A 26,649-nucleotide genomic window follows, 5' to 3' on the forward strand; every position below is an offset into this window, starting at 1 on the left:
GCGCGCGGCGCCGCCGCCTTCTCCCTCTGTTACCCATCGGCCCTCGCGGCGCCTTCCCGCCCTGCCCGGCTTCTCCCGGCTTCTCCCGCCCCCCGGGACTGCCCCCGCCTCTCCCAGCGCCGGCAGGAATGCGCCAAATCAGCTCCTTTCCTCCCCTCCCCTCCCGTCAGCCTGCCCCACCGGCGCAGGGAACGGTCCCGTCGCCCCCGTCCTCGCCTTTGCGACCGCGGGAGCGCACTGAGCGCTGCAGCGGCCAGCGTGGGTAAAGGGAGGAGTCACAGATTATGCTGAGTTCGAAGGGACCCACATGGATCGTCGAGTCCAGCTCCTGTCTCTGCACAGGACACCTCAAGAGTCACACCATGCGCCTGACAATGTTGTCCAATTGCGTCTTGAGCTCTGGCATGCTGGTGCTGTGACTATTTCCCTGAGGAGCCTGTTCCAGTGCCCAACCACTGGTTCTCTGGGTGAAGAAGCATTTTCTAATATCCAACCTAAACCTCCCCTGGCACAACTTCAGGCCGTTCCCTCAGGTCCTGTCCCGGGCACCGAAGAGAAGTGTCGGCCCCTCCTGTGCCCCTCATGAGCCGCTGTAACTGCAGTGAGGCCCCCCCTCAGTCTCCTCAGGCCAGGTGACCTCAGGCACCTCTCACACGGCTCCCTCAAGGAGAGGGTCCTCACTGGTTACTGCGAGGAGGGAGACTTCTCTTTCCTCCAGCTAACAGCATGAGCTAGGAGAGAGCATTCTGGCTGAGCATTGCCATGCAAGCGTGTGTGAGAGTAATTAGTATTGACTCCCTGCCAAATTATCTGGTTTTGTCAATACTTGCTGGTACGAGGCAGCCAAAGCTATGGGTGTCGCTCACAGGGGAGACATGGATAGAATGCCCATGTCAGGTATAAGTTAATTACAAGAGGTTTGTGAGTGAAGGGCAAGGTATATTCCTCTAGGGCCAGACAAGAACCATCAAATGTGGCACGTCCAAACTAATCCTGTCCATTTACCTTGCAGCAACATCCTTTCCTAAGTCCCAGTTCCATTGCTCCTGCCCTTTCCTCCATACTTCTGATAACGTTTTACAAGCACTGATGCCTTGTCATTTGCCAGCCTCAGCAGTACTCTCAAAATTTCCAATTGCTTACATAACTTTTGTTTGTCGGACAAAAACATTTCTTTAAGACACAGCTCCTTGTTAGGTAGTCCATTTGTTGCTTGATTGCTCTTCATGGCAATTAACTCTCTTCTACACCAGGTAAATCTGTCATGGAGTTCTTTTGCTTCAAGAATTATGAACTTTTTTGCTTCTCCCACCCACATTTCAGGTGAAATTTCTAGTCCTGATTTCATCAGACATGTAAAACTGCTGGTCTGATATGAGGAATTCAAAGCCATAAAGAACTTTTTTCATATTCTGTCAGACCAAACAAGTCAACTAGCTCTCTATTATCTTGAATAAATACTGAATTAATTTTCATTTACCATGTGTTTCATAGCCCTTCCAGTAAGACATTTCTTTAGGGTAGCTTATGGTATCACCAATGATGTATCAGATGCCTTGATAGAGGATGGAGTTTTCTTCATAGCAACCAATTTTCAGTCAAGTACTTGCATGGTAATAATTGACCTTGTGGAGAAGTGTAGAACGAAGGTGAGTTGTTCTTGTGCTCTAAAGAATCAACCAGAATAAAAGAGGGAAAAATATATTACAGCTCCTCAAAGGCAAAATGTGTTTCAGGAGATTTGGAGGTGTGCATTTAATGACATCATGCAAATGCTGGTTGTCAGTATTGTGAGGCAAGGTTAGACTACTGCAGGTGCAGGTTTTCCTATCATGGAAGGGGCACATGATTACACCAAAATGTAACAATGCTCATTTCTACTGTGTGTGCAACATAACCTAATTGCTAATTTCTCTCTGGTCATATATGTAGTTCCACAAGGAATGAATATTACTCACTCTTTTTTGTATTCTGGAAGATGTATTTTATCATTGCAGTTCCAGATTGTATAAACTCACTGTGATAGAGCAGGTTTTTTCCACCTGGAACAACAAAACAGTTTGGAGTAGATATTTAGAGCCATGTTAGTTTGAGGTGATGTGAGGAATGTGCTGAGCAGTGTTAAAGTCGCTGAACAGGAATTGGTGGCTGTTGGCTGCTCAGACACTAGGAGGATGTTAACAACTCATAATTTGAGGATTAGGATACATGAATTCCTGTATTAACCCATGTGGAAAACATTGCATCAACATTTAACTATGCTGTTGTTCTAGCCAGTCATAAGATCAAATCCTATTGTTCCCGTGCTTCTCTGTCCTTGCCTGCTGACGTTATCTCACAGAGCAAAGAAGAGCCCCACAGGGATTCAGGTTCAGAAAGTATTTCCTGTATTTATATGAAAATTAATAAGACTTATTATTCTTTTAAATGAAAATCAGATGTTGAAGTAACTTGCTTGACTATCAGGAGCTTTTGCTGTGGTGTTCTACTGTTAAAGTTTTATTCTAGTATGTTATTACTTACATTTTACAAAGCTGATCATTAAACATCACACATTCTTTATTAGAACCATCTTGGAGATGAAAATGTAAATTATACCCCATTTACTCTTACCTCAATGCCTATTAAAATGACTGTGCATTCTTTTAACACCTCCAGACATTATTGGACAAGACATGATTCTTCAAATAAAATATTTGATTATTTATCTGTAATTGGTTTCTTTTTCATTACATTGATTCTTAGTGTGCCACCAGGGGGCAATAATTCATTTCCTAAATCTGATCTTTTACCATCAAAACCTGCCAGAATATTGAGTGGATTTAGTAACATTTCTTAATGACTGTATGTGAAAGGCAAAACATAAGTTTCTTTAAAATGCTTCTTAAATTACTCGTGTAATTTAATATTTTACTGTGCACTACTAAGGTTTTACTTTTATTTTGAGCAGCTGAAATTTGACTGCTTTGTAAAAGTTTTTACTAGTGAACTTCATGCAGCACTGAAATGATGAATGGTTTGTATTTCATGCAGTGTGGGATTTTTTTGGTGTTTTTTCTATTGCCATTGTAAAATTCAAAATTTGTTTAAATCATATTATTTTCCCATTCTTTTACTTTTAGCTGCACTAATATACTGTTAATATTTATTAGCTCATATATGTGATCCTGAAGTTGCAAATACATGCATTAAAAAGTATCTTATATCCTTGTATGATTTTTTCTTTCTTTGTGTACATAGTGGTTACAGCATTCTGCAGTTAAAGCCAAGGCTGCCTTCTGTAAAACTCCACAGCTCTGTATCCAATGCAATCTTTCCTTTCAAGACAATAATCTTGTAATTGGATCTTACATTAGTGCACGTGTGTTCCTGAAAAGGTGAGCCAGAGGAAATATATTCCTGCAAAAGTAAAATGTCATGAAAGACAGCAATTTCTGTAAATATCTGTTTTAACTACATGGGGCTATAGAGTTATCTAATTTTTGTATATTTGTGTGTCAGTCTGTAGAAGCTTCCAGGCCTCCCTAGGGTCCTCACCACTGCATAACCATTAGGCATAAAAGTATACATTTTATGCTGTAAAATGTAATGACTTAAATCTGTTTCTGGCAATAGTAGAATTTTTCTTCATGTGCTCAGCTTAATTTGCCTGAAAAAAATTCTTCCTGTACACATGGCAAATAGTCACCCTTTAGTCTAAGAAGGCAGATCTCCTATTTCTTCACTTTGTTGTGGGAGTATGAGGAAGATTGAGTCAGTTAATCAGAGCAGCACAGTGCTAAACAGCCTTTGTTTTTTTCATGTCCTGAATGACACTTAAAAGTCATGGATGTGGTATCACATTGGGGAAACAGGGTTTAGTTCATGATATAAACTGAAGCTCCTGCTTCTTCTGCCTGTAATTCAGAAAAAAATTATATAGATGGAAAAAGGACCCTTAAGGCGACATTAGAGTTGTGTAAATAGCAAGTCCTTGCTGTATATGAACACTGGTGTCTTGCTGAAAAAGTTCAGGGAATATTGTGTTCTTAGGAAGGTTTGGAAATTTGGCAGTAAGCCATCTGCTGTGGTCTGACAGAGCCTGGGGGTTTCCAGGCAAAGGTCTTCACAGAGCCTGCTGGATGTTTTCATCCGTGCTAAGGAATTTATCAACAGGAGAAGATTCCTGTTGCCAAAGGTCATTATTATATTTTTTGGTTTGTATCTTTTCTGTGGCAGAGGAGGTGCAAAATTCCCTGATATATTTAATTTTGTCAACTCTAAACATATGGAAAAGTTGAAGTATGTTCTTGTAAGGCAGTTATTTTCATATAATGAGTTTAAAAGTATCCTTGAAATTAATTGGATTTTTTTGTTGTTATTGTTTTGGGGGTTTTTTGTGTGTTTTTATCTGGGTTTTTGTTTTAATTTTGGGGGTTTGCTTGGGGTTTTTTGTGGGGTTTTTTGTTTGTTTTTGGTTCGGTTCCGCTTTTTTTGGGATTTTTGGATGGTTTTTTTAAAATTTATTTTATTATTTAATTTTACCTTATAATGTGAAAAAGTGATATACAGTACCTACTTGAAATAACAGTAGCTTGCTATTATGTGTGCAGTGAGATTTATGATATAGCACAAAAAGCATAAAAGTAATTCAAGCCTAACACATTGGCCACTTCAATCCCTTCCTCCAGTTTCTCGCTCTCTAATAGCAGTGAGAACTTGAAATGGATGAGAAATATTGGGGCACCTGTTTGTGCTGAGGGAAGGTGTAGGAGAAAGAGATTCTGATAAAGTGAGTTACCTGCTACTGCAAGGCAAGCTGTAGACAGGTGCTGGAAAACCTCAGATACTTGTTTCCATTTTTGAGGCATCTGCATTCCTCCACGCTGTGCTAGTCCAGCACAGTGCTTCCATGTCTTACCATCAGGCAGTAACACCCCTTGTGAACAGGTCCTGGGCCTCCAGCAAGATGAGATCACCTCCAGCCCCAGAGGAGTAAAGCTAAGCAGACTTTTCTGCCTCTTTTCTCATCCTTCCCTTCCTCTCACATTTCCACCACAAGCAAAATGGAATGTAGGTGTTATCACTGAATGGTAATACCATTGTTTTACCATTGAGGAATGGCAAAATGCAGTTTTGCCTACAATACTGAGGAACCTTAGAGATTCATTTAAGTTGGAAAAGACCTCTAAGATCATCAAGTCCAACCATTAACTCAGCACTGCCAAGTCCACCACTAAACTATGTCCCTATGTGCCACATTGGCACATCTTCTAAATATCTCCAGGAATGGCAACTTAACCACTGCCTTGGACAGCCTGTTCCAAAGGCTGTCAACCTTGCTTGACAACCCTTTTGGTGAAGAAGTTTCCCCTAATATCCAACCTGAACCTCCTCTGGTGCCACTTGAGGCTGTTTCCTCTCATCTTCTCTCTTATTACTTGGAAAAAGAGGCCAACACTCTCCTCACTACAACCTCCTTACAGGTGTTTGTAGAGAGTGATATGGTCTCCTTGAGCCTTCTTTTCTTCACCTTGAGTTGGTTCTGATCAGAAGGCAAATTCTAATAAGTAATAATAAATTATTAATTGTAAACAACTGTTGTCATTATAGTGCAAGAATTCTATTATCATTACATTGCAAGGGTTCCATATTACCAGAGTTTCACACCTCCTTGATGGTTCTTGTAGGCAGCTCCTCCAGGCACTGACTCTTCCTTGTCCTCACAGCAGCCCCCTAACTCCCATTCCCCTCAGCCAACCAATCCACTCTTTTATAACACTCTTCAGATTGGCTGCAGCTGTGGCCTGTTAACATCAGGGCTGCTCCTAATCCTCAGTAATTGGCTCAGCTACAACTCTTTAGGGGGTAAGATTACCTTCTATACTACCTTTATTTACTTATATTCTATCCCCCTACAAACAACAATTTATATAATTATAGGAAAGCAAAAATGATCAGGTTTTTACAGCAGTGACTTCTATAATTTTAATTTGTTGGAAAAAAATAAAGGAATTCTTTTTTCAAATATGTTCCCTAATCATGTAATTTGGTACTCTGCAATTCCTGTGTTATGGGAAACTGGAAGAATTTCTTTTCAGTGTGCTTTTTCCATATTATTCTCAACTAAATATCTCAATAGATATTTATCAGCTCAGTCACCAGTTTTCCAGTTTGAAGACTCTTAACCTATGTAATCTGTTTTGTGTGGAATTTATTTCAAATCTGTAGTCACTCTTGTATGTTGCTTTTCTGTTCTGCTGTAGCCTTTTCAAATGTGACATTTGAAAGGAATAAAATGGTAATCTGAAAGGAAAAAAAAAAATGAGGGTGTGAAAAGGAATTTTTTTTCCCCAGCATGAGTACAATAAGGCTGTGGATCAGATTGTCTAGAAATGTTGTATAGTCTTGATCCTTGGAAGTTTCCAAGGCACAGCTGGATAAAGTAACCTCACTGCACAGCTAACTTGTCTTTGACTGTGAGACTGGGTTAGACACAGCCAGTGGTCCCTTCCAAAAGGCTACCTATGATCCCATGATCAGATACCCAGTCAGGGTACCAGAAGTCTTAAATGTAGACTTAATGCAATGTCAAACTGATGTTTTCTTCTTTATTCTCTATTCTTTCCCTAAAACATTGTGCGTGCCTTTTTGCCAACTGGTGAGCATTGAGCTGTTTAGAGAAAACTGTCTGTGGTGCTCAAGCCCCTCTTTGCCAAGTGGGTAGGACACCATTATTTTGCACATAGTTGGCAGTTTTATCCAGAGCAGGGAAAAAAGCATCAAAGGGTAGTATTGGGAAGTGTGGCTTTGGGAGCAACATCTCTCTGTGCCAAGTTACTGCGCTGAATGTGGACAAAAGCAGATAGTAAGGAGAAAGTATGTTTGGGATTGCCTGGATCTGTGGCTGCTGCTGTTGGATGAAGCAGTGGCAGAAACATTGGTTCAAAGAGAGCGAGTTGTCTGCTGCAAGGGAAAAGGACTGCACTTTGTGCCTCTGGCATGTCTATTGCCCCTGGTGTGCTCCTGCACTGGAGGGACTCAGCAGAGTTGGGCCCAGTTTTAGTTCCCTGACCATTCTACTCCTGCTCTCTGGACAGGTGACTCTTCTGGCGAGCTGCTTGTGTTCTTCCACTGACTGTCAGCATCTTGGCTCTGACTGCCACCGTGGCTTGTTAGAGCCACAAGGCAGATATTTTCTTGGACACCCATTGTTTTTCATTTATTAGTACTTAATTGAACCTGGCCTTTCAATAATCCACTGTTGTGAAATATGCCTGCAACATTTCACTGTCTATGTTTGTGTAGCTTGAATAGTTTTCTGTCACTTCAGTGTTCTGTGCTGTACAAGGTATCAAGCTTCATTAAAGTTGTGTTCACCTCATCAGTCAGCCATTGGTGATCCACTCTTATATAGCATACTTCTACTACTGAAGTTGGTTTAAAGTATACATATAGGTCTTAATCTTATAGCTGGTAGTTCAGCAGTTTTGTATTTTGTGTAAAAAACCTCTGGTCCTGATGATACGTTACTTCCTAGTGATCTGTCCGTTCTAAAGCTTCCTTTGCTTTAGAAAGTAGTTCTGACCTTCAGAAATTGTGCTGACAAATGTGACATCTCTGGAGTGTTCTAGAAAAGAACATAGAGGATTTTATAGAGATATTTTAGTACCAAAATAGTTAGAAATTTTATTCTCTCTCCTTGTTTTAACTTTTTTTACTTTTGGAGTTTATCTGTTCTTAAAAGAAAACCTCTGACTTAGTACAGATTAGGAGTGCTATGGTTTTGTGGCCATACATCACTGGCGAGAGCCAGAAGCGTCTCGAGACCTCCAGAGGGAGACCCTGTCCACCTAAATAAGGTGTGCAACCTTAAGGAGTCAAGATCTTTTAGAAGTCTTCAGCATCACTTACCTCTCTTCACAGTCTCTGTAACAAACATAAACACTTTATAAGGACTGTTTTGCCATGTGTTTAAAATTAGTCCTTAAGAAAAATATTCTGGTTAGCTGTAACTATAGGTCACTTTCGGGAGCCATGTACTGATTGCCTGAAAGAGATCATAATCACCATAACTGTTCAAAGTGAAAAAAGACCCCTTGAACACATTTGTCATTGAAGCTGAAAAGTCAGAGTACTTGTTCTGGTGTTTTCTGTGATCTTAAAGGGGTTATTTCATAGCTCATAACCTTAAAAAATATTACTGATTACTTTTTCCCTTTCATTCTCCATTGCATCATGAGAGTATGCTGCTATTTAAGTCTGGCTTTGCAGGGGAAATGTTTCTTTACAAAAAAGCTATTTAGCAATAGAGCTTGAGAAACAAAGAGCATAAACAATAAGTAAACTGGATTTGGGAGATAACTAGCTATCTGAGGCACTTTTCTTTATCTGTATAAATCTCTTAAACGAATCTCCAAGTGGCAGGCTTTGGCTACTGTGACTTGATTTTTTTATTTTTTTTTTTTTAACACACAGATAAACCCCCAAAGTTTCCAATTTCCCCAAAACGCTTCCACTTTCCCTTTGTATCTCTGGTCTTCCCTATGCATTTTCTATTTTATAACTCTTTTTTCCCCGGGGCTGGTGAAAATGTGTGCACTTTAGATCCCAGAGCCGGCTAAGGCACGTCTGGGTGGGAAGATACCATATTCCGTGGGAAGCAGGGGTGAAGATGCCTGGGCGGAGAGGAGAAGGCGGGGGAAGGGTGAGGGCTTGTATTCTTGACCTTAGGTAGCTGGTGCTGAGAGGTAGCGCATTGTGTGCTGCAGCTCTCTGGGGATGGGAAGGAGGTAGCGAGGAGGAGGGAGGAGGAAGCTGGGACAGCGAGGGGGGGGAGGAGGAGGAGGAGGGAGCAGCATCTCTATCTTTCTTTGCAGACCACGCTGCTAAACAGCGAGGGGAGGCTCATGCTTCCCTAATGTTCATCACTCCCTGCTTCCAGCGTGGTCGCACACAGAGCAACAAAGAGGGTCTCAGAGGTAAGAGCCGTGCAACTTGCAAAGCTGCGGCTTCTGCCAAAATAAGGGGAAGCGGCAGCAACAATAGAGAGAAAAGCTTATCAGCACCTGGGAACGCTCCGAGACGGCAGCGGGGTAAGTGGAAGCGCAGGGCTCCTGAAGGTTAGGGCAGTGTTGGTCCCAGCAGCAGCAGGAGCGGAGCGAGAGGGGAGCAGGGCAGTCCGGGGGGATCGGGACAGCAGCAGCGGGGCTGAGCTGCGGGCAGCTCCAGCCCAACTGCCTGGTGGGAAGAGCAGGGAGTGGGTATAACTGGTATATGGATAAACTTAGCAAGGGATAGAAATCGTTTATTTACCCAAAATATAGTTTTGGAGTGAACAAAACAATCCATTACTTCGTGCGTGTCAGAAGAGAGAGAAAAAAAAAAAGTGAAGTTAAAAGTTTGCATATTGTTTTGACTTCTTTTTTACCTGAAAGTTTGATTTTTCATTTTAGGACAACGTTTCAGATCAAAAATGCACTTAATAGCAACAACAAGGAAAAAAGACAACATTCCTAAAATAAATGGGCTTTTAAAGTCAAACAAAATGGTCTGTTTGACAATTATTTTAAGAAAATATTTGTGATACCAAAACAAGGAATGGTGTTTGACCAGAGAAATACTGTTTCATTTCATTTAGGAAAAAATCAAACCACAATTTTATACTTGCCTGAAATGAAATTTCTGGTTTTGTGTTTTCATCCACTCAGACTAAAAAAATCAGCAATTAGTTTAGGTGTATTTGAAAAGTGAAATGTTTATTTTTACTTGTGGATACTGGGATCTTAAATGAAGGCGACAGAATCTATAGCATCTCCACATTGCAAAGATTGATGTTTGTTTTTTTCTTGTGCTTTGTCTCATTTACTTTACTTTTTGAGGGATGGACTACATTGGTTTTGATGTAGCATTTCATAGACCCTTCTGAAATTATTAATTAATAAAAGTTATAGTGTCAGTGTTTGTCGTTAAACATGTAGAACCACAAATAAAGAAGATTAACAGTGAATGAGAGTCTTTAGGACCTAATGTTGGGTTTTGTTTTGTTTGGGTTTTTTTTGCTTGTTTGTTTTTGGTTTTGTTTTGTTGGAGTTTTTTCTGTAAAACACAGAATCATTCTTGGAAGCTGGACATTCTGGAATATTTGTGCTTAATTGGAAGTTTCTGTGTTTTCATCTCAACATTAGGTAACTAAAATAGCTGTAGTGAGTTGATTTGCTGTTTGAGGGAGGAAATTGGAGCCACCTCTCTGTGCATTGGGAACCTGGAGGTGGTAGAGCTACATTTGATTTGCTTTTTTGTCAGTGTAAATTTGCTGCTACATGTGCACATCAGATCAACATCAGGGTCTGTACTGGTCTACATTGCCTCATTTTTCTTATAAATGAGAGAAAAGCCACATCACAGCAATGGGACTTCTCTTCCACCAGTTTTTACAATGATCTTAATTGCTGTTTCAGGGCTTATTTAATTTATATTATTATTTTCAAAATATAAATAGGAGTCTGACATTGCTCACCATGTCTGGTGTGGTAGTTGTCACCTCTAGCTTTGAAATTTACTTAAATTAGTAGACAATCAGGGTTTTATTATAAAAGAAAAACAAAATAACTTGCTTTCTTGTCAGCCCACCCCCTTGCTTATACAACTAATTTGGCTTTGTTTGGTGGATTTAAAAAAAAAAAAATATTCTATCTTTTGATTTTCTGACTTAGGAACAACTGATACATTTTTGAAACCTCTTGTTCTGTTTTGTCCTCAATGTACAGCTGTTAAAGAAAATATTGAATTAACTGAGGCTTTAAAAGTGATCTTTTGTTTCCTTAGAAAACCTAAGTGTGCTATACACAAAATGATAGTTTTATTTTTACTTTTCTTTTGGTTTTGACTACAGTTTTGATTTTCAGTGGCTTCTGTTAAAAACTCACTTTGGAAAGTTTTAGCTGTGTTAGATGCATAAAGAAAGAGTAATAAAAGAACCCAAAAGCAAATCTACCATTGCAGGTAAATTTCATTTGAAACTAACATTCTTTTCTACTTAGACAATAGTTAGCTATTCTCTTAAAACAACTTTCCATGAATTGTATTGTTCTTGAAGTTTATAAGGGCTGGATGCAAAGCTCCCCGAAGTCAGGAAGAGACATTCCATAGACTTCAAATGGCTTTGGATCAGGCCTGTCACGTGAGATTAGCTCCTGACAGAAGATGTAATAAGCACAAGCCCAGAAAGGAATGATTTAGGGATGGAATTTCACTCAGGCTGTGATAATCTTTGTGTTGTGAATATCTCTTAGTCACAATGTTTTTATTTTCTGTTTTTCCTTGGTATTTGGAATATAGGATTTTCCTTCTCACTTATGCCTCAAGTTTATTGTCTATTTGTGTCTGTATTTAAATTCCTTGTTAGGCTAGCCTGTGTTTGGATACAATAGCTCTGAATCTCTCAGATGAGATTTCATGTTACTCAATAAAACTATGCATAATATGCACAAAGTTAAGGGAAAAGTTTTCTAATGTGAAATACCAAGTTAAAAACAATGGTTTGAATTCTGTTTTTCCTTGTTAAACCAAACGTATGTATTCTATTTGAAAAATTACTGGCTTTCATAGTTTCTTTTAATAAAACAACACCTGTCCCCAAAACCCAGAAGATGCTGCTCTATAAAATGTGAAAAGTGACAAAGCAAGACATTTACAATTTTTCTGCATTTGAAGCTTGTGGAACTTGCACTCTTTAAAAGTCACCATGAGAAAAACAGCAGAATTTTGTTTAACGAAATAAAAGGAGGGCATTTTACAGCAGAGTTAAGTAAAGTGGTATTTGGATTAGGAAGTTGTAAACTTTAAAAGGTGATTTTTACTAATAAATCAAAGCCTGTGAGACTCCCAGACCCTCTAGTGGTGCTGGACATAGTTATCTTTAGGGGAAAAGTGCTTTTGGTTCTTATTGATTGTGGTTTTTCTAATGAATACAAAGCCTGCAAGGTGAATGATAAGTGATCTCTCACTCTTTTTTTTCACCTTCATAGAAAATAAAGCATTTACTTACTATCAGCTGAGATCAGGCAGAGCCAGAGATTTATTTCATGTGAATGATAGCTATAAAAGGCTAGTGGAACTACAATCATAGAAAATCGACATGAAAACATGTCTACTTTTACAAAAACATGCCTGCATTTGTATATTCCACATGTGCACAGGGAAAGTATTGCTTCCTGAAGTACAGCTGATTATTTCTTTGCTTTTTTCCCCACACAGACTATGGTTCATGATTCAGTCAGTCAGGAAATCTGACTAAAACTTGAAAACTTCTTTTATGCAGATTGTGGCAAGAAATACTATAATTTACTAAGGAAATTCAAATGTATCCCTAATGCTCATTTTGTAGATATTTGTAGATAATTATAAAGCTGTAACTTTATAATTACATACTTAAGGATTCCAAAGATTGTTGGTTTGTTTTCAGTTTGTCTTTATTAGCCATGTGCTGCCTTTCATGTTTAAATATTTATGTGAGGAATAAAGGAAATCTAAGAAGTAACATTGGCACTGGTGTATCTCTGAAGAAACAGTAAAAGAAAATTGCCATTTGCCTACATTGTATACTGTAGAAAAAATGTTGTAAAATATAAATACTGATCAAGTGTTATACGGAGAAAATACCTTTTTTTTCTAGTTGAACAGCACAGCAGTACTTCATGTACTGAAAGCAATCTATAATTATGTTGATGGCATATTTATATAATTATGCAGCAAATAAAAATGAAAAAATATTTGTAGAAAGTTTATTAAAATCACAGGAAAGATGTATAGTAAAAACATAGAATCATAGGATATCTCAATGGAGAAGACACTCATACAAATCATCAGGTCTAACTCCCTGCTCCTTGCAGGACAACCTAAAGCTAAACTGTCACAGTCATCCTTTCATTAAAATCCTTTCGTTAGGATTTTTCCTGCTGAAGCTGAGAAGTTTCAGCAACAAAGTGTAAACCATGGTTATCTGCTGCTGTGGAATGCAACAGGTGGATCCGTGATTGGTCTCGGGTGGATGTTTGGATTCACTGACCACTCATGGCAGAGCTGGGTCTCTCTCTCTGCTGAGACACAGCCCTTTGTTATCCATTCCTTTTCTATTCTTAGCTTAGCTAGCCTTCTGAAAACTTTTCTCTCTTTTTCATTCAGTATAGTCATAATGTAATATATATCATAAAATAATAAATCAAGCCTTCTGAACATGAGGTCAACATTCTCGCCTCTCTCTTCATCCTGCAACCCTTGCAAGCCCTGTGACACTAAACCACATAACTAAGAGTGTCATCCAGACACTCCTTGAACTCTGTCGGGCTTGGTGCTGTGACCCTGTGCCACTGTCCAACCATCCTCTCAGTGAGAAACTTTTTCCTAATGTCCAGCATGATGCTGTCTTTCCCTGTTTAGCTTCATTCCATTCCTTCAGCCACTCCCCTCAATTCTTGTCTCTGACACCATCTTGTCACCCTCCTCTGGACAGACTCTAGTAGTTTGATGTCTTTCCCAAGTTGAGGCACCCAGAATTGCACGCAGCATTGGAGGTGGGGCTGCACTGATGCAGTGCCCAGAGGGACAATCACTGCCCTCGACAGGCTTGCTATGTCTTGTAGGACATGGCTGGCCCTTGTGGCTGCCAGAGCACACCCAGATTCACATTTCCATTGTTCCAAACCCACAGATCTCTTTCTGTGGGGCTGCTCTCCAGCCCAGTTTGTATGTTTAACCAGGATTGCCCCATCCTAGATGGAGAATCCAGCACTTGCTCTTATTAAATTTCCTTTGCTTGGTGATTGTGCTGCTTCCTAATCTCTGCAGGTGTCTTTCTATATTAGGCCTCTTGACCCTTGACTGACTCCACAGCTCCTCCTGTGTTTTTCAGCAAACTTGCTCCTGTGTTAGATTATTTATACAAATGTTAAATAACACTGGCCCTAAAATTGAGCCCTGTTGAACCCTGCAGTTGACTGGCTGCCAGCCTGATGACACCCCATGTACTATAACTCTTTGAGCCTTCATTATGTCCTCCTAGAAAAAGATGTGATCTTACAAGAATCTTCAAGAGACGTTTGTCTTCAAAATGACAGTGACTTTTGTTCTGTATGAAATAGAAGTTATGTAACTGTCTTGAGCATCTTTGAAGTATCATCTGGGAATTTCACAGTATTGTCACTTAGAGAAGACAACCTGCCTTTTTCTCCCTGCCTAAGGCAGCAAGGAAATTAAGAAAGGCATGAAATCAGAATTATAACAACTTCAATTTTTAGAGTATCTCCTCTTTGCCTACACTAGCCCACTGATGAACATTATATGTTCATGTGGCCTCAACTTGATCTGTACGCTATTTCTTTTGTAATTTGTGCATAAACAGTTTACAGCCTAGACAGACAACATGTGTTTTAACTTATGTAAATTACCCTGGCCTAAGTGTGTCCATGCCTCTTCAGCTGCTCCATCATAGCTACTCATGGCTAAAAGCTTTTGTCTTTGAGGCCTTAAGAAACACGGAGACCTTCAGTTACTTTGCACTAAACCACTTCTATTTTGAAAGCTGCGTTTCCAGCTTCGTGCTCAACATATCTTTAATTTTTCTGCCATTTACTTCCTCTTTCATCAAACCTAATCATAGTCTTATTTTCTTTTAGAGGGTGGGAAGGTGGAAGTGGAATTTTTGCAAAGCTGTTAATTTAATGTACTGGTCTACAATCCTACATCTACCAGTTCAACTGTGACATGGGGAGGTTTAATACAGAAGGGAAAAAAGCTCCTGTTCAGAGAAATAATAGGAGAAACAACTAGAAATAATAGGAGGAATAACTAGAAAATCAAGTAGTATTGCTGTTTTCTGGGGAGATGTGCTTAGCACTGGTGACAGAATAAAAGGGAAATACTGTCTTTTCCTTGGAATTATTAAGCAGACATTGGGTTTACTGATGCAAAAATTAGTATTACTCATACCAGTTCAGATAGCTGTGTTAATGAATTTCTTTGGTTAATGGACCTGACTTTGCTCTTTCACTGATTATTCCTTTTTTTCTGATATATTCCTGCCATATACCTCTATAGCTTAATTCACATATGTTTTGTATGATCTAAAAGATTGCTTCATCTGGTTAATTTTGTGCTCCCATCCATCGAAGTCATGAAGCCATAACATCACTATGCATATGGATGTTTTTGTACGGAGGCTCAATCTATCTAATGGACTGCCTTCCCATATGGGGAAGCCAATGATTCCAGGTACTGTACATATCAAAGTAGATACATGTCTTTATTTGCAGTTTGGTTGATTAGTAGAGAGCTTAGAAAATTGTAATATTCTCCAGCTGTAATGCAGGTCTTCTTCTGAATTTCTCATTGCATATATTATAAAATAGATGTCCCGAATAAAGACTGAGATAATGACTTTAAAATATTCAGAAAAGGCAAATGCTTCATTATACCTGTGTATTTCTAGGATTTAGTTATTACTGTGCCATAAAGGATCCCTACAATCTCCAAAGGTCAGGTCACATTTTTCAGTTAAAATACCAACATCTGTACATTTCAGGCAGTGATTGTGGATAGTCTTCTATAAATTTTCATATGTCTTTCCTTGTGTGTATGTCTTCTTTTATTTAGTGAAGTTTCCCAATATGTTCTGATGCTTATTTTTATTTTATTTTATTTTATTTTATTTTATTTTATTTTATTTTATTTTATTTTATTTTATTTTATTTTATTTTATTTTAATTTTTCCAGCATTTCATATGCACAAGGGAAAGACAAAGGCAGCTGAGGGATCCAATTGAGAGGTGTGAAAAAGAGTGCAGCAAAGGGGGAAGGTGACTTGGCTTGAGTTCATTCCCAGGTTTCAGCCCACTGACAATGTTCACTGTGTGAATTGTGTTCTCTCTTGGATTCTTTTTAAGGGAAATCCAATGATTTCCCTCTGAGGCAAAACTTAGGCATTGTTCTGGAGCTAATTTATTTCAAAGACTGCTCCCACTCAGCAAAGTGGATGACACAATTACCTATGACTCTCCTAATCCCACGTGATTTTCTAATACTGTTGAGGTAGGTCTTGTATCCTGTGTGTGATGTGATGCAACATCCCCGTTCATGTATCACAAGCTTTTAGTTCCATGCCAAAAAATGCTGCTCTGATAAAAGCTTCCATACAGCCTGCTTAATAATGAAATTAAACTGACTGGGAGAAAGACTACACAGAAATATTTATGTCAGGGCCATGGAGGCCCAGCTGAGGCCCAGAGACACTTTGGCCCAGCATCAGGTGATGTGAACACGGTCCTGCAGTGTGAATGCAGGCAGTTCTCCAGCCCTGGACATAAAGGCCTGGCATCTTTTCCTGGGCCAGATGCTTGCAGCAGAAGAGGTGTAAAGTCATGCTGACAGGTCAGTCTGGGTGGGAAGTCATGGTGTATAGGACGGCAGCAAGAAAACAAAGCTTCATGGATGGAAGCTATTCCCATTTCAAATTAGCTATACTGCTTCACTGTATTTTTACTGCTAGGTGGCATTGCTTTTGCACGTAATTTGGTTTCTTTGGCATTGTGCTCACTTTCTACAGACAAAAGGCTGTCTTGAATTCAAGCTAAATCTTACTCAGTTGGAATGATCCCTTTAAACCTTGCAAATGAGATCTTAATCTATAGGGAAAACTTTCTGAGGTAGGTTGGTTTGTTTGTTTTTCATTGCGTACTTCTGTGGGTCCAGGATGAAATAAAGTTTTCTTTTTAAGGTGAAATTTTTGATACATCCAATTAGAAATTTCTTTCACAGTTGTATTTTTTTTAGGTTATGTGGTAAGAGTCTGGAAACTTCTAAAGATGATGTCACAATGGAGAAAGAATAGTCTGACAAACAGCAAGACTTCAAAGGAATAATCTATTTATTGTATCTTCTGCCTGCATCAGAATTATGTGTAACTGCAGCCACAGAATTTGCCAGCACTCAGGGCTGTGTATAAATGCATGCATATGAAAACCTAGTGTGTTTTACTAAGGCTTTATTCACACATCCTCTTCTGACTGCAACTGTGCTGGCTGAGATGGTTCCTAATAAGCATAGTTCTGTAAAGCTCTGCCCCTGTTAACTCCTTACTGTGGCACTTCTGCCACAGAGGTGACTGTGCCAGCAGAGCTGCTCCTGTGCATGGCTCCTAATCCATTCCTCTTGAATTGAATAGAGCTGCTGAAGATCTATTACTGTAACAGTGTTAACTTTTTTTTACTAAAGAGGGTCAGAGTTTGCTCGCAAGGAAAACAATGTGTATATATATAAAACTGGCAGGGCAATAATTTCCAACATCAGAGCAGAAATGAGCCTCTATAAAATAGATTGTAATCTTCAGTGGGCACTTCCAGAAGTGGAAGATTTGTTGGTGGCCATTCAATTTATATCACTGATTTATCAGTATTTTCCTCTTGCTGTATAGGCATGACCTTAGGTTTGTATACATGTTGCTTGTTCACAGGTAGTTTGTGTAAGCCATGGTCAGGATTCAGTTAAATGATAATATTTATAGACTTGGGGTTCATTAGGTATTTCCCCCCCTGTTTTAACTTTATCTGTTTTACATTCTTGCCAGAGCTGCTCTGAGGGCTCTGTACTGATACAGAATGTGGCTCCTGTTCTGTTTAAACACATTCTATTTAAACAATTCATTTAAAAAATAACGAGATTAAACATTGAAAATAAATCATCAGGATCTATCACTGAACAGAAATCCTTGGGGCCTGGTTTAATTCAAAACCCACCAAAATCAGAAAGATTCATTAGAACAGCCCTTATGTGGCTATTATCAGCATTTTGTCTGAGAACTTTATTAATTCCTAAACTCCTTAAAAACACCTTTTTTTCCCCTCTTTGCTACTTTTTTTCTTGTTGGTTTATGCCCTATTTTTTATGGTAGTAAACTAATACAGAGAAGAGAGTTTTTGAAGATCTCAAGATTCTTGGCTGTTTGAATCCCATACAATTCCTTTGTGAATTCAGTTTCACTCTTTTCTGGCAGACATTAAAATAAATAAACATTGGCTGAGCTGAGTAGATAATATTAGGTGATTTAGAGCTGGCTTTAAAACAAGCATTATTAATCCCAGTGTTTGCATAATAAATGATGAATAGTTTGGTTTTTATTTATCTGTTTTTCTCTATCTGTTGCATTAACACTGGTACATCATTGACTTTTAAATTATAAGGAATATTGTCAGTGTAGAAAACAGTGGTATTGATGCCAGTTTGAAAAAAAAAAATCAATGCAAAACAATTTATCATTTGGGCCTAGTTTATTAAACTAAAGATAGTTTAGAAGCTTGTATACTGTGAAATCCATCACATTTTGGACCAGACTTTGTCCTCATTTCAAGCTAAAGAATTTCATGGCAGGATAATATTTTAGCACTGTGTTACAATAAATTGTTGTCAAAGTGCAAGAGACTGAATATAAATACTAGTTTGGCTAAACTCCAAATTTGTTCATACATATGGATTGTCAGTTTGTTGGTCTTGTTAAGAGGTTTTACGTGTATATGTGATTTCACTTACATATTTGGGGTGAGTTTTCAGCAGGACCTCCCATAAGAGTAAAGGAGAGAAGGGTGTCTCTCTAGGTGTTTGCCTGACTTCCAGTGTTTTAGCTGGATGTGTACTATTTCTGTTTGACCATTTTGTTCAATTTCAGTCCCTCAGAAATGTGAAAAATGAAGTTGTCTAAAAGCACCCATGATAATCTCTGGTAGTTTCGTGGAAAATTATTCTCTAAATATTCTGGAAAACGGGGAAACTGATCCAATTATCAATCACACAGGTGTGTAGAGAGCAAAACAGTTTGAAAAAATGTTAAAATCACCTTTCTTTTTAAAATATGAATGAATAAAAAATTATATCAGTCCTTAACATACGGCATGTGCACCATTTAAAATGTATAAGTTAATTGAGTGAAGTTATGTCTGCAAGCAACATCTGCTTGTTACAAGTAGAAATCTGTGTGACACTGGCTAGGTAGAAATACTCTGGGTACATGTGCACATTATGATGACAATGTCAAGGCACTTTAGACAGAGTGGTTGGCTTTTATAACGCAGATGTTTGAGAGTGGTTTCAAAACCAGAAAATCAAAGGCTTATTTTTTCTTGTTGATACTTTTCCTTCTATTCTTTTTGTGAAATCTTTGGTGTTCCCACAGGTACATTAGGATACAAAGCAATTATGAAAAGCAAAATAAATCCTTAGTTTATTGGCTAAATTTGGAAACATTTTTTTTTGACATTTCTGACCATCCTTCAAATAAGGATGTCAGAGTGCAGAGGTCAGGGTATAGAAGCCTTGGGATATCAAAAGGTGGTGAGAAGAATGGCTGGGATTTCCAGCAGCCTGAGAGTGCTCTTTTGTCTCTGGTGGTCGGTTGTCGAGGATGATGCCTGTGGACATCAAAGAAATGTACAAACAGTGTTATCGAGGCCTGTCCTTTGCCCCCTGCCATGTAATGGGCCTCTTTTCAGGAAAACATTGGGAAAGCTGAGAAAGCAAGCTGTCCTATCATAGTGCTATTAATTCAGCAAGAAAGCGGATCAATAACATTTGCACTAACCAGTAAAACAATCAGTTAGTTTCTAAAAATGCAGATTAGTCAAGCTTATTTTTTTTTTCATAATGTGTGTGTAATGAGACCTTAGTTTCAAAGAATTTTTTGCCTTCTTGGAAATATTATGGAGAACTGGTCTGAGAAAATGAAACAAAACAAATCCCCTATCTTCCTTTAACACTAGCAAAGAGGTTTGGTTTGTGGGGTGTTTTGTTTGGTTGGTTTTATTAATGTGTTATATGTACTGAGGTATTGTTTAAAATAAAAAGGAGCCAGTATTTCATGCAATTCATGCTTGAAATATTGACTTTGATGCCTGGAAGAGTTATGCCAACATTTTTAAGATAATATATTTCAAATCCATTCAACCTTTTAATATACTGATGAAGGAACAGGTATTGTTTGTGCTAAACGCATTAAAATGTTATGAGAAAAAAACCAACAAAACCCAACTGTTTGCTTCTTGTAATTTTGTATTTCTGTTTAGAGATCAGAGCTTTTTAAACCCTCAGTTTTGAAAAGAAATATTGCAAATTTTAGTGGACAACAGCTGGGATGATAATCTGGTCCTGAACCATGTAACATCTTATTAAGTCTAAAATAGGGACTAACAGAGAGGAAGGCAGCCTAGAAATGGGCTTGTGCTGGTGATTCCTGTGAACCAAACTCTGGGGTTTTTTAGCTGATTCAGAGCCAGTGATAGTGCCTGTGTCATTATGCAGTGCTGCTGCCATTCTTGAACTAAGTAGACACCATGTAAAAGACATTCTGCACAGGACTGAGGTCTCAGAAAAATTTGTGACTATGGATCAGTCTCTATAAATATTTGATAAACTCAGTTTTTAGAATTCACTGCTGCGCATATTTTGCTAAGAGTATATTATTCATTAGAATGTACTTGAAATCTTTAATAAAATAAGACCACATGAATACACATAATTGCATTATGGTCATAAGAAAAGTACATTAATTCAATATGAAGATAGTAATGTAAATATCGGTAAATATTAAATATAATTAAGATGGTAATGTAAATATTCAATATAAAACTGTGGTCGAATTGACAGCACACCTAAATAGAGGAAATTGGAGCTGTGATTTTTCAGCACATGGTTATGTGACATCTTTAAATACAGCTCAAAGTGTAAGTGCAATGTGCTTTTGAAAGTCTGAAATGAAACTGTTTAAGGAGCATGTGTTTCTCTGCCATACTTCATTTTACTGTAATTTAGAAGTGAAGAGAAAACTTTTATATAAACCTATGAGTTAAGTTTAACTAGGAGAACATGGATAATAATATCATTGTTGCTGCATTAAAGTTTATAACAAGCAACGGATGTGCTGGAATAATTGTTATTTATTTGGATGGATATTGCACTTGAAACCTGGCATTTGGGGCTGCTAATATGACTCATCATTACTATCTTCCTGAACCTTCATTTAGTAAAGAAGATGAAGAGCTGCAGATTTGCTTGTGCTTGAGTGACCGTAGAGAGGCTACGTGGTCATATTCATTTTCCTTGCTCTGGAGAGCAAGGAAAGAGAGTCCAAATGCTTTTTACTTTCAGAGTATGGATCTTGAACACAGATACTATGTATTCCATAGTTAGTATATTTTATAATAGTTCATATAGTGCTACCTCTAGAAAAAAACATGGAAAACAAAGTATTGCATCTCCTATAGCATTTTAACCTTTCTTACTACATCTGTGGTTTTGTTCCTTGTCATAGTTACATCCTGATTTTGCAAACTTCTCTGTCCTTAATCTTTCACAAGAGAATATTTTCAGTGAGTGAAAAACATCCTTCTCTATTAGTTGGAGAGGTACAGATTTGGTGGATGGAGTGTTCGATACATGAAATGTTAGTAGGGTCTGTTGTGATAGGACAAGGAGTAATAGTTTTTAAAAAAAGAGGTTAGGTTAAGATTAGATATATAAGGAAGGGGTTTTTTTTTGATAGAAGTGGTGAAACACCAGCATAAATTGTCCAGAGAGATGGTAGTAGTCTGTCCCTGGAAACATTCAAACTCAGGTTGGATGGTACTGTAAGTGACATGGTCAGGTTGGAGATGTTCCTGCTCGTGGCAGGGAGGTTGGACTAGATGACCTTAAAAGGTTGTTTCCAAAGCAAAACTTTCTGTGATTCCATGGTTCAATGTTTTTCTTCATGAAAGAAGCAGGATAGCCACTGGAATTATCATGAAACAGAACTGAAATGAAGAAATGGCTTGCTGTTATTACTGCTTATCTTTTGGCATTTTGTTTTTCTTCATTTTTGATATGGTACAATTAGATTAAATAGTTAAATTTGAATTTTATGATAATTTCTGAGGAAGTGGTCTTCTATGGTCTCCTGTTTTGATCTAACAGTTTTTCAGAAGACTTTGATTGTGGATATCTAGAGAGGTATTGATTACTAATATCTTTGAATTCTGTCACAAATTTATAAGAAAGAATCCTATAAGAAACCTGTTGCGTACCGTGGGAAAATGCATGAGAATTTGGGTAATATGAAAGAAAGTTAAAAGCAAGTGCTGCTGGATAACACACGTTTTTGGAGAAGTTGCATCCTGTGTTTGGATGACAGTGCAACAAACAGTATCACCTCCCATTCAAGATGAAGTTCCTGTCTTTAATTTCTGTATTTTAAATTAAGGCTCATTATTACTTAGCTCTTCCCTTTAATGTGTGCTGAAAAACATGTTTAGTCTGACTTGCCTCAGAAAATGAAGAGTACAGTCAGTGCTCATTGATACTGCACAGTGATGGGGCAGAGTAAGAGAGAGGAAGTAAAAACAATTTACAACATATAAACTAATAAGGATACAACATATAAACTAATAAGGATAAAAAATGTGAACCTATTTATGAAGAGAAGGAGAATAGCCTAAAGAAATTTGCTGCTGAGTGGCATGAGCAGCATTACCTTCAATAGTGTTGTGTGTAACCAAAGGCAGGGAGCAAACACAAGGCTTAAATTATAGTTTGGACAATCTCCCCACAGCAAATCAGGAGCTGATGTAGAAGCTTTACTGTTGTAATGAACCAGATATTCAGCTTGCTCCTGTATTTACTTAATCTATGAAGTTTAAAGGTAAAGAAAACAATGTCTCTTATTGTCTCTTACATGTGTATATGTGCAGTGGCAATACCATGATAGTGTCTACAGGTTTGCAACAGTTTCTTTTTAGACATTCTTCATCTCTTCAACCTCTTCATCTTTTTAACAATGATAATTTTAAAGCCTAATGGTGCCCAAGTGTCAGCATTAGTTGTTTCATTGTTGAATATTCCAATTCTTGGAAAAGAGATGTAGGTGTAAGTGGAGTATGTATATAGTTTTTGGGGAGGGCATTGAGAGTAAAAAGTTTTAAAATGACAATGAGTAAAAAAGAAGTGAGAGAAAGGAGGACAAAGGAGGGAAAATTGTGATCAGAATGCACATAGACTTGAAGGCAGAGTCTGAAAAGCTAAGGAAGGCAGTTTGTGGTGGGCCTGAGCTGGAACTCCCAGTCAGAGTGGTTCCTGGTACAGTTTTGGCCTGTGGCAGTCCATAGTCTTCCAGGCAGTGCTTGGGCTGGGAATGGCATGCACCAGGGACTGCTCCCAGAGCACATGGGCCTCACATGCTGTCCCAGCAGCCTCTCCCCACTAAAGCATTTCCACAGCCATTTCTTTCCACACTGTGAAAGCACCACTGTGATAACTTGCAGCACAGCCCTGGCACTGGTCAAAGTTCTGACTCAAACCACACTCAATATGCCCACAAAGCCACAGGGCACTACATGTTTTCAGGGGAGTGGGCATGACTGTGCCAGCACCAGTGGCCTGGTTTTATCTAGCAGTATGGACATGGCAAAGGAGCAACATTCCCTGTTTGTATGTAGCTGATAAGTGGATGGGGTTCCTCAGAAGCTGCAGCCTCACCTGAGTGGGAGTGGTTGCCTTTCTGAGTAGTGCTAATGGCAGGGGCTTCATCTGTATGTGCCCTCTGATAAACTCATTTCTCTGGAGTCTATCACTAAGGGATGTTGAATGGGACATACAGAGAAGTCACTAATAGCAATAACTAAAAGTTACATTTCTGCATAAGGGTCATGTTTTGTCTTTGCCTTTTATGCAGAATTCTTGTGGGGTCATGCAAGTAGAGTGATGAATGTCAATTAATGAAGGAAACTACAGTATATACACAGCTAAGTGGTATGCATTGATAGCTGAACCTCAGCCTGAGAACACGTAAGATTCTCTGTGTGTGTCTGTGTGTGTATGTGTAGGTATTAATAGGTATGTATGCACAGGTATTTCCTACCCACCTGATTTATTTTTATCCATCACTGAGATGTAGCTATTGCTTGAAAAGAACTTCTTAGTAGCATACTGGGACACTGTTGTGTGAAAAAAGCAAACCAAAGTGATACATAGAATTTATTGAAGGAAGCAAAAGCTTCAAAACTGCTTAAGAAGTAAAAACCTATTCAGTCAGAGAAAGTTCTGTAAAGCTCTGCTTTGGTAAAGGATATCACCTTAATGGGAAGAGGCTATTCATGTAGTATATAGACTGGTAATTGAACGCAGGAGATGATGAAGCCAAGATAATTATGTACAAATGCCAAGTTCATAATGTTAAGCACTGAAAGAAGTCATCAGTCAGAGTGTGAGCAAGAGGGACTTAGATAACAGAATTCTAGAAGAGGTAGGGTTATTTTCTGTGGACCAGTTATTCCTACCTTTTCTTCTTCAGAAGTTTTAGCACAGGAGACAGTGAAGAAGGATAATATTTCAATCTGAAAGTGACCTGGGCCCTCCTATGGTCTTGGCTCATACTTTTGTTTGGGCAGAGATGATGTTCCTGAATCTAAGACAGCTTGTAAACAAGCAATAGTTATGATTATTCCCCAGTAATTTTTCACATATTTCCCTGCACAGGATAAATTCTTGAGAATACTTAATTTCATCCCATATTCTGTCATAGAGGTAGTGTTTGGGTACCTTTGATAGGATGTTTTTCTTTATTCTTCGGGCAGGTGAACTACTCAGCATCAAAGACAGTTAAAGCTTTCAAAGTTTTTATTAGAAGTTTTAATTTGTTTCCAGCTTATCTTGTGCTAGCATTTCTGAATGCATCATCTTCATGCTTTCAAATTATACCATAGATTGTGATATTTTTCTGAAAGAGCCTTTATCAAATGTCTAGAAAAAAGACTGTCCTTTATGTGAAATGATTACTGCTATTGGAAAAATGATATTTGTGTGTAAAATATCCTGGATATATAATTACAGGGAAAATAGATGCTGGCAGTTGTGTAAGAGCCGGCCATTAAAGGCAAGAAATTTGCTGTTACATAAAACTTGTTCCTAGCATGTCAGTTGGTGCAATCTGTCCAGCTGTGGTGTTTCAGACATACCATTTTGTACTGTTCCTGCTGTCTGTTTAGAGTGCTGTTCCATTCTTTCATCCAGTCACATGAACTCTGTTCTTTAAGTCTCTCTCGATCGTGAGAGACTGTTCTCTGCTGCAGGGACAATGTACAATGGGTAATACTCAAATGTGAGAGCAATGCCCAGCATTTCTGAAAAATGTGAGACACTATCAACCAACTGAAATAATACTATGTACAATTTGTACTGCTTTTTTAATAGATCTATTGCTCTGGATTGCCTTTCCTGCTAATACTTCTTGTGTATGTGTTGCAGAACATGAAATCATGATTTCAAAAAAGGACAAGACAAAATGTCAAACAAGCCAAAAATGTCATAATGACAGTGTTTCCCCTCCAGCTTCTTTTCTGTAGTATAATGTGTCAAAAATGCTAAAGATTTTAACATTGCTTTCAGCATAATGTCAGAAATCACACATCTGTCAAACTGAGTCCTAATTTTGTTGAAAAATTTATTATCATACTGGCAGACTTGGATCCATAATGGCTTTTTGATAAATACAAGAGCAAACATTATACCTGATTATATGATTATGTAATTAATACTTGCTTTTTAACTTTTTACTACTTTTTCCAAAGGTCAGCAGCAGCATATATAGTCACTATGCTATTGCAGCACCATATTTTGGCTGTTCAGAATGCTAAACTAAAGTAGATTTTGTAGGACCTTTGACTTTGCAATTTGACACTCAGTATTCTATTTAAAGTGAAGTTTTGAGACCTTGGAAACTGCATTGAATTTTATATGGTGGTAGCATAATGAAAGTATTTTCACACTGTAATATGTTCACAGAAGGTAATTTTAATGTCAGTTGAAAAATATCAGTTGAAAAGTGCAATTATTTTAATATATGAGAAAATTATGGAAAATTTATCCCCTTGTAATTTTTGCTTGTGGTGAATTGATAGACTAAACTTGTTTACATGGCTGTGCTGTTTTGAATTAGGTATAATAAAACTTAAAGATGAATTGATTCTTCACAACAGAATGAGAAAAAGGATATAGAGTTTGCAAAATAACATCTGTAGCTCCTCCAAATAAATGCCTATTGTTTTTATCTATAGAAAAACAGGGGCAGCTGGCTTCCCAGTCCTTAGTACTATTTATTCTATTTGCAAATACTAGACCTGTTTCAATTTTGGTTTTTAATATTAGAAAAATCCCTATGTTTGAGTCCCTCTTTCAGCTTTCTTCTAATGCCCCTTTAGGCACTGGAAGGTGTTCTAAGGTTTCCCCAGAACCTTCTCCTCTCCTCGGCTGAGCAACCTGAACACTCCCAGCCTGTGTCCATGGCAGAGGTGCTCCATCCCTCTGAGCATCTTTGTGACCTCCTGTGGACTTGCTCCAACAGGTCCATGTCCTTCCCATGTCCATGTGCTGGGAATGCAGGGCTGGGTGCAGCACTGCAGGCAGGGTCTCACTAGGGCAAGGCAGAGCAGAGGGGCAGAATCCCCTCCCTCCCCTGCTGCCCACGCTGCTTTGGATGCAGCCCAGGACACGTTTGGCTTTCTGGGCTGCAGGGGCACATGGCTGGGTCATATTGATTTTGTTACTGTGGCTCAATTAAGGAGCAGTAGAGAAACACAACAGGAGATGTGAAAACTTTATCCT

At 38.5% G+C, this 26,649-nt stretch overlaps 1 protein-coding gene across 2 annotated transcripts in view; it reads left to right on the top strand.

The window, feature by feature from the left end:
• The first annotated feature begins 8,650 nt into the window (after positions 1 to 8,650).
• GREB1 (growth regulating estrogen receptor binding 1) overlaps positions 8,651 to 26,649 on the top strand; it is an 88,948-nt gene continuing 70,949 nt past the window's right edge. The window contains exons 1-2 of one of the 2 annotated variants that reach the window (XM_064707731.1): positions 8,651 to 8,686; positions 8,924 to 9,074. The gene's annotated coding sequence lies outside the window, so the exon portion shown is untranslated. Of the gene's footprint in view, positions 8,687 to 8,864; positions 9,075 to 26,649 lie in introns of those variants that run through there. The other variant, XM_064707730.1, reaches the window with a different exon arrangement.

Source organism: Zonotrichia leucophrys, chromosome 3 (assembly GCF_028769735.1).
Source record: "Zonotrichia leucophrys gambelii isolate GWCS_2022_RI chromosome 3, RI_Zleu_2.0, whole genome shotgun sequence".
NCBI lineage: Eukaryota > Metazoa > Chordata > Aves > Passeriformes > Passerellidae > Zonotrichia > Zonotrichia leucophrys.